This window comes from Oryx dammah, unplaced genomic scaffold (genome assembly GCF_014754425.2).
Source record: "Oryx dammah isolate SB20612 unplaced genomic scaffold, SCBI_Odam_1.1 HiC_scaffold_27, whole genome shotgun sequence".
NCBI classification, from domain to species: domain Eukaryota; kingdom Metazoa; phylum Chordata; class Mammalia; order Artiodactyla; family Bovidae; genus Oryx; species Oryx dammah.
Genome location: NW_024070211.1, coordinates 122,116,643 through 122,132,537, shown reverse-complemented (window position 1 = coordinate 122,132,537; position 15,895 = coordinate 122,116,643). Strand labels below are relative to the sequence as shown.

General features: G+C 39.9%; 1 non-coding gene across 1 annotated transcript; it reads left to right on the top strand.

Annotated features, from left to right (window-relative positions):
- The first annotated feature begins 2,602 nt into the window (after positions 1-2,602).
- On the top strand, positions 2,603-2,709 carry LOC120855253. Its single transcript, XR_005719216.1, has one exon. It is a non-coding gene; the product is annotated as a U6 spliceosomal RNA (small nuclear RNA).
- The last annotated feature ends 13,186 nt before the right edge of the window (positions 2,710-15,895 follow it).

Below are 15,895 nucleotides of genomic sequence, written 5' to 3'. Positions count from 1 at the left end.
CTTTTTCAATCACTTTTAAATACAGGATGGTAAACCTATAGAAAACTTCCTATCTTTGTGCTGGTTATCTCAATGGAGATGTCAGCTTCTAAACTAATTCACTCAATCTTTCAGTGCTAAAGTAGAATTAGGCTTTTATACTTTACTATTATCCATTATAAGTATGAAGTAAGAAATTACTTCACATCAAGGGACAAAGCAGGTCAAACAGTTTTCTCTTAATTATTGGTAAAAGTTTGGCCCTCCAAAAAAGTTATTGTTCATGGTTTAGGTGAGCAAGGAGAGACCTCTGGCAAAGATACGTGTTCTCAATATAAGCTGAATTCTGTCAGAGGAGCTTCTTGGTGTTTTTCGTTTCCTGGGGAGTTCCAGAAGTACTAAAATTATATCGAGACAAAGTGTTTATGTTTCAAAAGTGCAGGCTCTGCATTCCAGGCTACACACTGAGGGTTCTCAAAACAGAGGCAGCTTTTATTGAAACTTGGAAATAAGGATAACTCACAAGGACTTGGACTAGTACATACTGGAAAAATAGAAGATAACCCAAGAGCCAGCTAAAAAGGGAACAACCTAACCCAGGAGTTTCATGGTAAATACTTAAGACTTTGTGGGTCATATAGTCTCTGTTGCAAGCTCTGCTACTGAGGTTCAAAAGCAAACACTAACATTACATACATGAGTGAGGTCTGTTCCAATAAAACTTTACTTACAAAGACAGGAGGTAGGCTGGATTTAGCCTTTGGGCTATCGTTTGCCTGTCTTTATGGATCTAATCAAATGCTAGTTTGAATGATTTCATCATTGGTTGGATTTAATTAAATAGATGGTTTTGGTAGCATAGAGAAATTAACTACTAAGAAAAGTTAGATTTGTGCTTAAGAGTACTCTGCTTAAAGTTCAGTTTATGTGTTGAACATTGTTCTCTTTAGAAATCTGCTTAAAATGCAAGGGCTTAGGAAATATATCCTTAGTATTAAGTACTAACTAATATATTAATTAGTATTAATAACTAATATTAGTTAAGTACTAACTAATATATCCTTAGTATTAATTAAGTAGCTAGGGCTGAAAGAGGCCTTAGAAGCTGCCAGAGAATACACAGTACCTAGCATAAAGAAAAGAGGATTGAAAGGGGTGAGCCATGAAAGGGAGGTGTCTGTCTCCTGGCTTTAAACAGTTATTCATAGGATCTATTTGACCATCCAATAATATTTTTTTGTTGTTGTTCCTGCAAAGGCACATTCTTTAGGAATAAAGTCCTGCATGAATGAGTGCTCAGATATCCAGACCGAGGGTGCCACTTTGTTCACTGCACACCCATTCAACAAACACAGATTTTGTTGCAAGGCTCAGGGCTAGGAAATGAAGGTAAGAAGTGGAATAGGATAATCCAGCAGGGAAAATCCACATATAATACAAAATGGCAGAATCTACAAAAGAAGCAAGAACAAAGGGCAATTCTTTTTAAAAGTCCCTCAAACTGCCGGTCTCATTTCTCTCCGGCCCTCCCTCCAGTTCATTCTAGTTCCATGTATTGAAATGTGTTCCTAGGGCTAATTATTCCTCATTTTTAAAGCTGGCGTGACAGTAATAGTGAAAAACTATAAATATGGTGGTTGGTAGTTGGTATAAACCTTACTTACTCCTTGCTCTTTCCTTAACATTTCCATTTAAGTTGCTCAAACTAGAAAAAGATACTAGGAAGTGTTGCTCATGCATTAAAACCCCCTTGTGTGTTTAACCCATTCACCATAAGCTTGATTTACAACAGCTTCCCTTGCTTGATGAATCCCACATGCCCCATAATTTAAACATCTTAATGTGCCTCTCACTGGAGTGCCTTTTTATTTGAATTTAAATTGATTCTGAAACTGCTCCCAGTCAGAAGTTTGTGTTTGGTAAGCTGTAGCTTATAGTGGAATATGGTCACACCAAGGTCCAATCTGCAACGTATCAGAGGGAGGTTCAATTGCTACCATGATTGACCTAGTTCAGGTTAATTTAACCATAGAATATATACTCTGGTGACTGTTTAATCTGCCACAAATAAATGAATAGCAAAGATCCTGAGCCACTTGACAACTAAAATACAGTTTGTTCATATAAATACAGAAGAACCTCAAGCTCATTTCTGGATTTGTACAACTTATGCTTTTTTGAAGAATTTTCAATAGAAGGCAGACAAGATTTTTGTAGCATTCTAAACTTGAGAACAATCATCCTTGTCTAGTCCAGATAAAACCAAACTTAAACCATTTTTAAAAAGTGGTTTATCATTTCTCCTATTCAAAAAGAGTATGCTGGAAGTCATTTAATGATTCTTCCAGTGATATGGAGAGGCTTGCAAACAAAAATGGGAATATAATGAGGCAACGGGTGCACAAAGTGTCCAGAGAGGAGAGGCCTAGACTGCTGAGAGCCCAGGGCTCCACAGAGGCTGCAGCTCTGGCCCCTGACTAGCATCACCACAGCCATGTTGATGCAGAACCTCCCCCTAAAACACAGAGGATGGTGATTCTGATTCGTGTAAACAGGCCCACCCTCTTGGACAATTGATTTTTTATCTCTGGAAATTAGGTGGCTTTAAAAATTCCTCAGGCTTGTGCTTGGATGGGCAGCATATATACTAAAATTGGAACAATACAGAGAAGATTAGCATGGCCCCTGGGCAAGGATGACATGCAAATTCATGAAACATTCCGTATTTTTGAAGAATATTACAAGAGATAAGGAAGGGCACTACATAATGATCAAGGGATCAATCCAAGAGGAAGACATAACAACTGTAACTATTTATGCACCCAACATAGGAGCAACTCAATACATAAGACAAACACTAACAGACATAAAAGGAGAAATTGACAGTAACACAATAACAGTAGGAGACTTTACCACCCCACTCACACCAATGGACAGATCATCACAACAGAAAATTAATAAGGAAACACAAGTGTTAAAGATACATTAGATGAGATGGATTTCATCAATAGCTTCAGGACATTCCATCCAAATGCAGAAGAATACACTTTCTTCTCAAGTGTACATGGAATATTCTCCAGGATAGACCACATCTTGGGTCACAAATCAAACCTCAGTAAACTTAAGAAAATTGAAATCATATCAAGCATCTTCTCCGACCACAATGCTATGAGACTAGATATCAATTACAAGAAAAAAAAAAAAAACTGTAAGAAACACATGGAGATTAAACAACACATTTCTAAATAACCAACAGGTGACTGAAGAAATCAAAAGGGATATCAAAACATTTCTAGAAACAAGTGACAATGAAAAAAAATGACAATTCAAAACCTATGGGATGCAGCAAAAGCAGTTCTAAGAGGGAATTTATAGCAATACAACCCTACCTCAAGAAACAAGTGAAACATCGAATATACAACCCAACTTTACACCTAAAACAACTGGGAAAACAAGAAGAACAACAAAACCCCCCAAAATTAGGAGAAGGAAAAAAATCATAAAGATCCAAGCAGAAATAAATGAAAACGAAATGAAAGAAATAATAGTAAAGATTAGTAAAACTAAAAGATGGTTCTTTGAGAAGATAAACAAAATTGACAAGCCTTAAGCCAGACCTATCAAGAAAAAAAAGAGAAGAATCAAATCAACTAAATTAGAAATGAAAAAGGAGAGGTTACAACAGACAATGCAGAAATACAAAGGATTATAAGAGACTATTATGAACAACTACATGGCAATAAAATGGATGACTTGGAAGAAATGGACAGATTCTTAGAAAAGTTCTATCTTCCAAGACTGAACAAGGAAGAAATAGAAATTATGAACAACCCAAATACAAGCACTGAAATTGAAGCTGTGATCAAATATCTCCCAAAAAACAAAAGCCCAGGACCAGATGGCTTTACAGGAGAATTCTATCAAACATTTAGAGAAGAGCTAATGCCTATCCTTCTAAAACTCTTTCAAAAAATTGCAGAGGAAGGAACACTTCCAAACTCATTCTACAAGGCCACCATCACTCTGATAACAAAACCGGACAAAGACGACACAAAAAAAGGAAACAACAGGCCAGTATCACTGATGAACATAGATGCAAAACTCCTCAACAAAACTTTAGCAAACAGAATTCAGCAACACATTAAAAAGTTCATACACTATAATCAAGTTGGGTTTATTCTAGGAATGCAGGGATTCTTCAATATATGCAAATAAATCAATGTGATACACCATATTAACAAATTGAAAGATAAAAAACGTGATCATCTCAATAGATGCAGAAAAAGTCTTTGGCAAAAGTTAGCAGCCGTTTATGATTAAAACTTTCCAAAAAATGGGCATATAAGGAACCTATCACAACACAGTAAAGGCCATATATGATGAGCATACAGCAAACATTATTCTCAATGGTGAAAAACTGAAAGATTAAGATCAGGAACAAGACAAAGGTATCCACTTTCACCACTATTATTCAACATAGTTCTGGAAGTCCTAGCTACAGCAATCAGAGAAGAAAAAGAAATAAAAGGAGTCCAGATTGGAAAAGAAGTAAAGCTCTCACTGTTTGCAGATGACATGACTCTGTACATAGAAAACCCTAAAGGTAGTATCAGAAAACTACGAGAGCAAATCCATGAATTTAGCAAAGTTGCAGGATACAAAATCAATACACAGAAATCACGTGTATTTCTATATATTAACAATGAAATATCAGAAAGAGAAATTAATGAATCAATCCCATTCACCAGTGCAAGAAAAAGAATTAAGTATCTAGGAATAAACTAAGGAGACAAAACAACTGTACATAGAAAATTATGACACTAATGAAAGAAATCAAAGACAACATAAAGAGATGGAGAGCTATTCCATGATCCTGAGTAGGAAGAATCAATATTGTGGAAATGACTATACTACCAAATGCAATCTACAGATTCAATATGATCCCTATCAAATTACCAATGGCATTTTTCACAGAACGTGAACAAAAAATTTCATGATTCATATGGAAACACAAAAAACCCGGAATAGCCAAAGCAGTCTTGAGAAAGAAGAATGGAGCTGGAGGAATCAACCTTCCTGACCTCAGATTATAGTACAAAGCTACAGTCATCAAGACAGTATGGTACAGGCATAAAAACAGAAATATAGACCAGCGGAACAAGATAGAAAACCCAGAAATAAATGCATGCACCTATGGGTACCTTATTTTTGACAAAGGAGGCAAAAATATACAATGGGGCAAAGACAGCCTCTTCAATAAATGATGCTGGGAAAGTTCAGTTCAGTTCAGCTCAGTGGCTCAGTCATGTCCAACTCTTTGTGAACCCATGAATTGCAGCACGCCAGGCCTCCCTGTCCATCACCAACTCACTCAGACTCACGTCCATCAAGTCGGTGATGCCATCCAGCCATCTCATCCTCTATCGTCCCCTTCTCCTCCTGCCCCCAATCCCTCCCAGCGTCAGAGTCTTTTCCAATGAGTCAACCCTTCACATGAGGTGGCCAAAGTACTGGAGTTTCAGCTTTTGCATCATTCCTTCCAAAGAACACCCAGGACTGATCTTTAGAATGAACTGGTTGGATCTCCTTGCAGTCCAAGGGACACTCGAGAGTCTTCTCCAACACCACAGTTCAAAAGCATCAATTCTTCAGTGCTCAGCTTTCTTCACAGTCCAACTCTCATATCCATACACAACCACTGTAAAAACCACAGCCTTGACTAGACGGACCTTTGTTGGCAAAGTAATGTCTCTGCTTTTCAATATGCTGTCTAGGTTGGTCATAACTTTCCTTCCAGGGAGTAAGCGTCTTTTAATTTCATGGCTGAAGTCACCATCTGCAGTGATTTTGGAGCCCCCAAAATAAAGTCTGAAACTGTTTCCATTGTTTCCTCATCTATTTTCCATGATGTGATGGGACCAGATGCCATGATCTTAGTTTTCTGAATGTTGAGCTTTAAGCCAACTTTTTCACTCTCATCTTTCACTTTCATCAAGAGGCTTTTGAGTTCCTCTTCACTTTCTGCCATAAGGGTGGTGTCATCTGCATATCTGAGATTATTGATATTTCTCCCAGCAATCTTGATTCCAGCTTGTGCTTCTTCCAGCCTAGCGTTTCTCATGATGTCCTCTGCATAGAAGTTAAATAAGCAGGGTGACAGTATACAGCTGGGAAAACTGGACAGTAAAAGAATGAAATTAGAAACTTCCTAACACTGTTCACAAAAATAAACTCAAAATGGACTAAAGACCTAAAAGTAAGACCAGAAAATGTAAAACTCTTAAAGGAAAACATAGACAGAACACGGATGACATAAATCAAAGCAAGATCCTCTATGACCCACCTTCTGGTGCTGCTGCTAAGTCGCTTCAGTTGTGTCTGACTCTGTGTGACCCCATAGACGGCAGCCCCCCAGGCTCCTCTGTCCCTGAGATTCTCCAGGCAAGAACACTGGAGTGGGTTGTCGTTTCCTTCTCCAATGACCCACCTCCTAGAGTAATGGAAATAAAAGCAAAAGTAAACAAGTGGGACCTGATTAAACTTAAAAACTTTTGCACAACAAAGGAAACTATACGCAAGGTGAAAAGACAACCCTCAGAATGGGAGCAAATAATAGCAAATGAAACAACTAAAAAGAGTTAGTTTCCAAAATATATAAACAGCTCATACAACTCAACACCAGAAAAACAAACACTCAATTAAAAAATGGGAAAAAGACCTAAACAGACATTTCTCCAAAGAAGACATACAGATGGCTAACAAACACATGAAAAGATGCTCAAAATCGCTCAGTATTAGAAAAATGCAAATCAAAACTACAATGAGATATCACCTTACCCTGGTCAGAATGGCCACCATCAAAAAGTCTACAAACAATAAATGCTGGAGAGGATGTGGAGAAAACAGAATCCTCTTGCACTGTTGGTGGGAATGTAAATTGATACAGTCATATGGAAGATGGTTTTTTAAGATGGAAATTCCTTTAAAAACTAGGAATAAAACCACCATATGACCCAGCAATACCACTCCTAGGCATGTATCTGCAGAAACCAGGGTTGAAAAAGACACATATATCCCATTGTTCATTATAGCACTATTTATAACAGCTAGAACATGGAAGCAACTTAGATGTCCATTAACAGATGAATGGATAAAATTGTGGTACATATACACAGTGGACTATTACTCAGCCATAAAAAGCAACATGTTTAAGTCAGTTCTGATGACGTGGATGAACTTAGAACCTATTATACAGAGTGAAGTGAGTCAGAAAGAGAAAGCTAAATATCGTATTCTAATGCATATATATGGAATCTAGAAAAATGGTACTGAAGAATTTATTTACAGGTCAGCAATGGAGAAACAGACATAGAGAATAGACTTACAGACATGGGGAGAGGGGAGGAGAGGGTGAGATGTATGGAAAGAGTAACATGGAAACTTACATTACCATATATAAAATAGATAGCCAATGGGAATTTGCTGTATGGCTCAGGAAACTCAAACAGGGTCTCTGAGGCAATCTAGAGGGTTGGGATGGGGTGGAAGATGGGAGGGAGGTTCAAAAGGAGGGGATATATATATATACCTATGAATGATTCATGTTGAGGTTTGACGGAAAACAACAAAATTCTACAAAACAATTATCCTTCAATAAAAAATAAATTTAAAAAAGAATATTAAACCAAAAAAAAAAAATTCTTGAGGCTTGAAGTAGATAGAGAGGACATAGCAATTTTTTCCTCCACACCAGGAATTATGATATATTGTAAGGTTCTTCTTCTTATGGGAGAGAGGGACAGAAAACAAGGCTGCTTTGATCAGGTGCAGATTTAAATTAGTTCTTTACATTTAGCTAGCATTGTTAATTGTTAAGGGACATTTCGTCACCCACTCATTCAATGGCATGTTGATGCGACATTTGCTGTAGGAGTTTTTGCAAGGTACTCGCCCTGCTGGAATGCACAGTCTGATGCTGGAGGCAGACAAGACAGCTGACAAATTGTGAGAAGTGGTAAGAAGGGTAAAGAGGATTTGCTGATAGAGGCCATGGGCTGGAGGTGAGGGTAGGGTGGAGAGGACCTACTTAACAAGGGTAGTCATGGAGTAAGAATCATGGTGAAGGTAATGATCTTAAGCTTTAGAGTCCTTCACTTGTTCCAGCCACGGAGCCCTATGATCATGTGTTTTTAACAAGATCTACAAATTTAAGATTTACAATTTTTCCTTAAAAAAAAACTTCTCCCAAATTACATAAGCTTCAGAGCTTGAAACATCTGAATTCATGCCTGGTGGTTAGGGAAATTTTCTCTGAAGAACAGACATTTTGGTTGGTCCCACTAGGATAAGGAGACTGCCGTGCTTGATGTGAGGGTAGTAGTTCTGTTGGGTTGAAGGGCCATTTGAAAATCCTGAAGCTGGAAATTGCCCAACGACTTGGAGGAAGTGTGGAGGGAGTAGAGTGGAGAATGGAGAGAGAGGGAGGAGGCAAATTCTGAGAAAGTAGCAGGGGCAAACCCTGGGGGGTCACGGGGGTCACAGGAGGGAGTCTGGTTTATGTCAAAGTGATACGGAAAACCACTGGAGTGTTCTGGGCAGGCAAATGACACAATCAGATTTATATTTGTAAAAGATTTCTCAGAATTGATATAGGGTTGGGAGCATGATTAAAGAAAGGAGACTGTGGCAATATTCCAGGTGAAAGATGGTGGTTTAGATTAGAGTGGTGATTGTAGAGACGGGAAGTGGAAAGATTTAGGATACATATCAGATTTTGAAATCATAGCTGATGGGTTGGATTGTAGGGAGCAGATAAAAGACAAAAGATGACCTAATAGGTATTGGAGGTGGGGCAGAAATATTGCCAGAAGGTTGCAATAATCCCAAGTTGTGTTAGGACTATTTAGGAAGGTACTTATTAATATAATGGCTAGGGCTTTATATATGTGAATATGGCAAAGCTGACATCTCTTTGAAGGTGATGTAAGAGCAGGATTACGGAGTTAGACATGATTCTGCGTTACTTAATCCCACTCGAGTGCCCAGGAATGAATTAGGTATGTGAAACATGTATACCATCTTCATAAATCAGACTTTAACTTTGTTATCACAGTTCGTTTACATTTCTTAGTGGCCTGTGGGAAACAATTACATGACCACTACTGAATCATTCCAATCAATGAACAGATCAGCCTTTGAGAGCTCACATGAAATGTGGCCAACATTGTGTTTGCCTGTGGCTTAAGACCTTGACTTTAGGAGGTTTCATTAGATGTTTTCCTAGAGTTAGAAACATATTTTTGCAAAAAAAAGCAGTGAAGAGAAGTATTGGCTAATCTGGTTCTCTAATTTCTTCCCAGTATAACTGAAAGTGCTAAGGTTAACTGTAATTAAACACAATCTGAGGGTTTAGGATCCTAAAAAATCCATATTTGTGTGTGGTATATACAGCATGAGAGACAATTCCAAAGAGCTGTGAAGAGAAAACACTGTAAGGAGAGAGTAATTGCTACGCTGGCCTTAAGAAAATTCTTACCCTTTCCTTAGGGAATATAAAGCAATAAAAATAACTGGTAGTTGTAAATGCAATGGAAGTCATATTATTCTTAAATAGTCATATAATTCTTAAATTATAATTATTCTTATATTCATTAATTAGGCTTTTAGAAACTAGAGGTATTGAAATAACCTTGGAATTCAGGAAGGAGATCATCAGGCTCCAAAATAAGTTTCTTAAGGACCGACATCTCTAACTATGAAATGTAAAGAATGACATTCAACTTAGCATTCAACTCTATATGAAATCTTCCAAGAGTGGATGTTGTATAAATGAGTTTCTCTCTTGTTTCAGAGCCCCTTTCTTTAGATTTTTCTCTGTTTTTTGATGAGAGTTGGTGATCTAGGATTTTTATATCTTGTCATTATGGGACTTCTGCCCTTCACTATCCTCACACACACAGTTTCTGAAACACTCATTTTGAAGCCTAGTGTATTTGACAAGAAGTCTAATGTAGGTGGTGGGGGTGGGGAAAGGTAGGCATGAGAAGGTAGCAGAAGACAAATGAGCCTGACCGGAAAGCCAGTGTAAGACCAGTGGGGGTGAAATTAATACTTTTGGGATTGCTTACATTGGAGTGTTAAACCCTGAAGAAGTGCAAAGTAGGTATGATAAAAACATTTTCGGTAAAGATAGGAAAAGAGGCAAAATGATGCAAGAATTAGAATGGAACGATTCAGGAGACCTTGCTGATGGTGCTGGAAAGAAAAGTAATGCAGTCTGAAATTCTGCCCATTGCCGAATTTTTGGTATGTAAACAGCAACTAGAACAGCCACCTACACTGTTTCCTTGTGAGGTCTCTGCCTGCAGCTCAGACTGTCTGTTAGCCATCAGCCAAGAGTTATGTCCGAAGTCAAACTAAGGCATCCGAATTAAGTGTTAGCAGGAATTCCCTGGTAGTCCTGTGGGTAGGACTTCAAACTTCCTTTGCAGGGGGCACAGGTTCAATCCCTGGTTGGGGAACGAAGATTCTACAAGCTGTGCACTACAGTCAAAAAATAAGATAACCGAAGTGTTAGCTTAAAAAACATGAGTGTTAGTATGTGGAAAGCCAATGCCACCATGTGTGAACTCTGAAAAGTAACCCTTCCCACCTTTTGGCTGTGACATGTCAAGGACCTGAGGGTCATTCCTGCTGCTGGAGCCAATCTCAGCACCAACTCCTGGAGATATAGCTGTCGCCTCCGAGCCCTACCAGGCATCCCGGGGAACCAGTATTACATGGCTTCTGGAGAGTGGCTACACCAGTAGAACATGAAGCCTCTGTTTGGAAACTGCCCCAGATCCACTCCCAGAGCCAGATCCCACCCACGAGCATCTCCCACTCTGTCCCTGAAGTCCTCTCAGCTGACCTGCCTGCACGTGGCTGTTGGCACTGTTTGGGTTTTCTCACCAGTTACACTGGACTATTACTACTACAACCAAACAATTCAGTATGCTTCTGGCTACCCCTGGGTTGGGAAGATCTGCTGGAGAAGGGCTAGGCAACCCACTCCAGTATTCTTGGGCTTCCCTGGTGGCTCAGATGATAAAGAATCCACCTGCAGTGTGGGAGACCTGGGTTCAGTCCCTGGTTTGGGAAGACCCCTTGGAGAAGGGGATGGCTACCCACTCCAGTATTCTGGCCTGGAGAATTCCATGGACAGAGGTCCATGGGGTCAAAAAGAGTAGAACACATCTGAGTGACTTTCACTTTGACTGGCTACCCCAAAATATCATTGCTGGATGTGTTGTTCATAAAACACTCTAGTTTTGTTGCTAAGTCATGTCCGATTCTATTGCGACCCCAAGGACTGTAGTCCCCCAGGCTCCTCTGTCCATGGGATTTTACAAGGAAGAAAACTGGAGTGGGTTGCCATTTCCATCTCCAGATCTTCCCTACCCAGGAATTGAACCCATGCCTCCCACTTCTCCTGCATTGCAGGCAGATTCCTTACCACTGAGCCACCTGCTGCCACTGCTGCTGCTGCTGCTAAGTTGCTTCAGTCGTGTCCAACTCTGTGCGACCCCATAGATGGCAGCCCACCAGGGTCCCCGGCCCCTGGATTCTCCAGGCAAGAACACTGGAGTGGGTTGCCATTTCCTTCTCCAATGCATGAAAGTGAAAAGTGAAAGTGAAGTCACTCAGTCATGTCCGACTCTTAGCGACCCCATGGACTGCAGCCTACCAGGCTCCTCCGTCCATGGGATTTTCCAGGCAAGAGCACTGGAGTGGGGTGCCATTGCCTTCTCCAACTGAGCCACCTGGGAAGCCCTTATATAATACTTAATTTATTTGCCTTTGGTTAAAAAAAAAATCACTTTTTATTAAAAGAAAACCCTGAGTGAATATGAGGTCTTTATCTCATTGTTGCCAAGTATGGTATGGTTTTTGTTAAAGCCTGAAGAGTAAGAAAATGGATGACTTTAATCAGCCACTAGTGGGGAAAAATAAGCTTAAATATGTGACTTTCCATAAGATTAAAATTTGGGAAAACTAGCTAGACTTGCCCCTGTCTGTTGTGTTCTTCAGTAAGTACATGACAAAAATACATGGCAGCCAGGTTTGCCCCTCTGTTTTGTGTATTAATAAAATTAGTTGTTGTGCAGTTCAGTTGACCCTGCCTTCTGCAGCCTGCAGCTGCTTTGGCATGCTAATTGAATTGTCAATAATAAACACAGGAAAAGAGGCACTTCAAGCTGCCATTTCAGGGCCACAAAACTTTCACTTAGAGGCTGCCTGCTGTTTCTCCCAACTGTGCATGAAAAGCAATTAAGAAAAGTCTTGTGTAACTGTAGTCTGCTAAATCAAGGATAAACTGTATGTTGGAACTAACAAAAGACACACAAAACGCCTGCAAATCTTCTCAGAACCAAACTGTGTGCAATGGTGCTTGTAAGAATGTGTGGCCCAATTAATGGAAAAACACTGAACTAAAAGTTAAATTGTCCCGTTGCCTTTTGCCCCATAAACTGGTGTCTAGCCTCAAGCATGGGAACCCTCGCTGAACGCTTATTTTACCAAGATGGAAACACAGTGAACCAGATATGAACCAGTCTAATAACTCTACCAGTCCTGGGCCAACTATTAATGCTCAGAATTTATACAGAATGGATGTGTGCCTCTTTGTTATTTCTAATTGCGGTGGTGAAAAGGTTACTAAGTTCCCACACGTGATGATACAAAAGACACTTTATGAACACAACAGCTCCATTTGACACCAGTGGAAGCAGGGACTGCAGACTCCTAGGCTGAGATAAAAATAAAATAAAATAAAGTTTACATTTGTTGGCAAGTAGATGTGCCATGGTTATGTAAATTTAAGTTACCAGAGTCTAAAATCTTGCAAAGTCATTCTCTTGTTACTAACCGGTTACAATTTTGACATGTGTTTTATCACTGAAAGTTTTTTATAAAATGTTCTAAACGCCTAAGGCATCTTGGTTTGAGGTGTTATTGATATAATCCCTGGACAAGAACACCTATAAGACTTATATTTTACCTCTAAAGCTGTTCCCTGGTGGTAGAGTGTGTGTTACAGTGAGAGATAACCACATAACCTTGTTAACCCAGGAGAGGCCATGAAAACTGGCCCACAGGACTTGGAGAAATATTTAAGGATACCAGTCAACAATTTTCTTAAATGTAAGATTTTGAAAATACTGAAGTAAAAACTTGAAAGCTGCTAAAAGTACACAAGCTTAAAAATTGTTACCCCATGAAAAAAACATTTTAACCATACATTTAAAATTAAAAGTAAATAATTTACAATCATTCTTATGTTAATGTGCACATAATGAAAGTATATACAAGCTTTAAAATGCTGACTTTTAAAAATTTAAAAGTAACATAGAAGGCTAGAGTCTGGGAGTGTAAATGTGTGTGTGTACAGTTATTTATTAGAAGTAAAAATAGTTTCATCGGCTCATTCAAACTCATCCTTAATTACGTTTTAAAGACTCAAGGATGATATAGTAATTTAATTTTTTAAGGGTTATTTTTGTTTCTTCAACTGTGCCTTTACTGTAGACACCAGCATTCTTTGTTCTGTGAAGTAAAAAACAGCTGTAATAAGACTGGGTTCTTTGCTTCTGTCTCTGTTTTTAGTAAGTCGAGGATATGTCCTAGAGAATGTTTCCTATGATCTGTTTTTTTCTTACAGTGTCCAGTGAATCTGTTGTAGCCACGCCTTCTGGGAAACAAACTCACTCAGAAGGACAATGCAGATAGTGGAGTGCAGTTTATTACACCTGCGGGCCCAAGGCAGAGTTTCCTCTTAGCCAAGGACCCTGGCCAGTTTTTCTGAAAACCTTATATACCCTAAGTGTACGTGCCCAAACCCACCTCCCCCAGTTCCCTGAAACTAGTCTGAACAAAAGGAAAAGAAAGATACAAAGTTAACCCATGATTCATATGCCTTAAGCCTAGGTAGTTAACAAGTGGACAATTATCAATAGGCCTGTGGTCATACTCCAATAAGCATAATAGAATGTAGGATTCTATTCGGTACACAGATAATTAGGGTATTCTTTTAGGCAACAGAGAGTCTAGGTACAAGCCCTGGGGCTCTTCCATCCAGGGGGCCTGGTTTTCCATTTGGTATGTCATTTCCATAGATACTGGGCATCTAGCTCAAAGTCCACAGTCCAGCCCAAGATGGAGCCTGTTCTGTCTGTTTCCTCCTTCATTCCTCTCTTTTGATGCTCTGAACTCATAGTCTGAGCATCATTCATAGGGATATATTGCATCCTGACTCTCCGACCTCCAATTTGGGAGAACAACATCAACCTTTGTGTTACAAAGTTCGTAATACATTGTGAAATAAAGGATCCACAAAGCAGAACTATCAAGACAACTATAACAATGGTTTATATAGTTTCCACCAAACACCCTTCACCCAAGATAGGACTGAAGTCCCAAAAGGAAGATTATCATCCAACTTAACTTTTACCTGACCTTTCGTGTCATCGAGGGTGGCTGATATATAGCCAGATAAATCAGGAATATATATACAACATTCAACTTGAATCATAGCACAGGTCGCTCTTTGTACTGACACTATGGTTAGTCTCAAGATGATACCAGCAAGTCCTTGTAGCAGCAGTTGATTGTAGAGCGTCATCTCTTTTTCTTCTTTAAGATGATCTTGGTTTCACAGGGATCAGTGGGGTCCTGTTGTGTAGTCCACTTGGCATCCTCCGGGTATGCGTGGTATGCTCTGTTCACCCTCATGTGGTGGATCCAGGGAGTGACACCTGCAACTTTAACTGCAGAAGGGCTGGTTAGAACAACAGTATATGGACCCTTCCAATGTGGGGCCAAGGAGTCGTGTTTCCAGTCCTTGACCACACCTGATCTCTGAGCACAAATTCATGAATCTGTTCCCCAAGGGGGAACGACACACTTTCTTGTGCAAAGTTAGTTACCTGATTTATTACCTTCCCAGTTGTTCCATCTGCTGTGAAGTCGCATCTCCCCTTAACCTGAGGCAAATTTGTTGACACCTGTTTTATTATGGGAGGGGGCCTCCCAAACACAATTGTGTACGGAGAAGAGCCATGGGACTGTGGGGTCATCCTGAGTCTGAGCAGAGCTGTCGGAAACAAGTCCACCCAGGAACAGTCAGTCTCTAAGATCCACTTGGAGAGTGTCTCTTTAAGTGTCTGGCTGGTTTTTTCCACCATCCCAGAATTCTAGGGCCTATATGCGGTATGTAATTTCCACTTGATGTTTAAAGTTTTGCTTACTTGTTATACTCAATCAGCTATGAATGCCGGGCCATTGTCCGATCCAATGCTGGTAGGAAATCCAAATTTGGGAACTGTCTCCCTAAGCAGGCACCAGGCTACTTCTGATGCTCTTTCAGTCCGGGTAGGAAACGCTTCTACCCATCCCGAGAATGTGTATACCATGACCAGCAGGTAATGGTAGTGTCGGTGAGGTTTCATTTCAGTGAAGTCCACTTCCAGATGTTCAAAGGGCAGCGTGCCTTTTACCCGAATCCCTGGAGGTTTCTGTCTGTGCCGAGAGGCAGCGTTGACCTGTGAGCAGGGAGTGCAGTTCTGAGATTGTGTCCTGCATAGGGAAGAGAGGCGGGGAACCCAGAAATATTTTCAAATTAGCTCTTCCAGTTTATCATGGCCTAGATGGGTCGCTTGGTGTGTTTGGCTTACCAGAGTGGGTGCCAGCTCCTCCGGTACCAATAATTTGCCACTTGGCAATTCCCACCATCCCTTTTCAGTCTTGATGGCCCCTTCTGCTTTGGCTAGTTGCTTTTGGGCTTCAGTGTATTTTGGAGAGTCTAGCGTTAGCTCAGGTAGCTCTGCCAATATGAGAGCTTTAATAGAGACTTCACTTGTCACCCCCAAGCCCTCGGCTG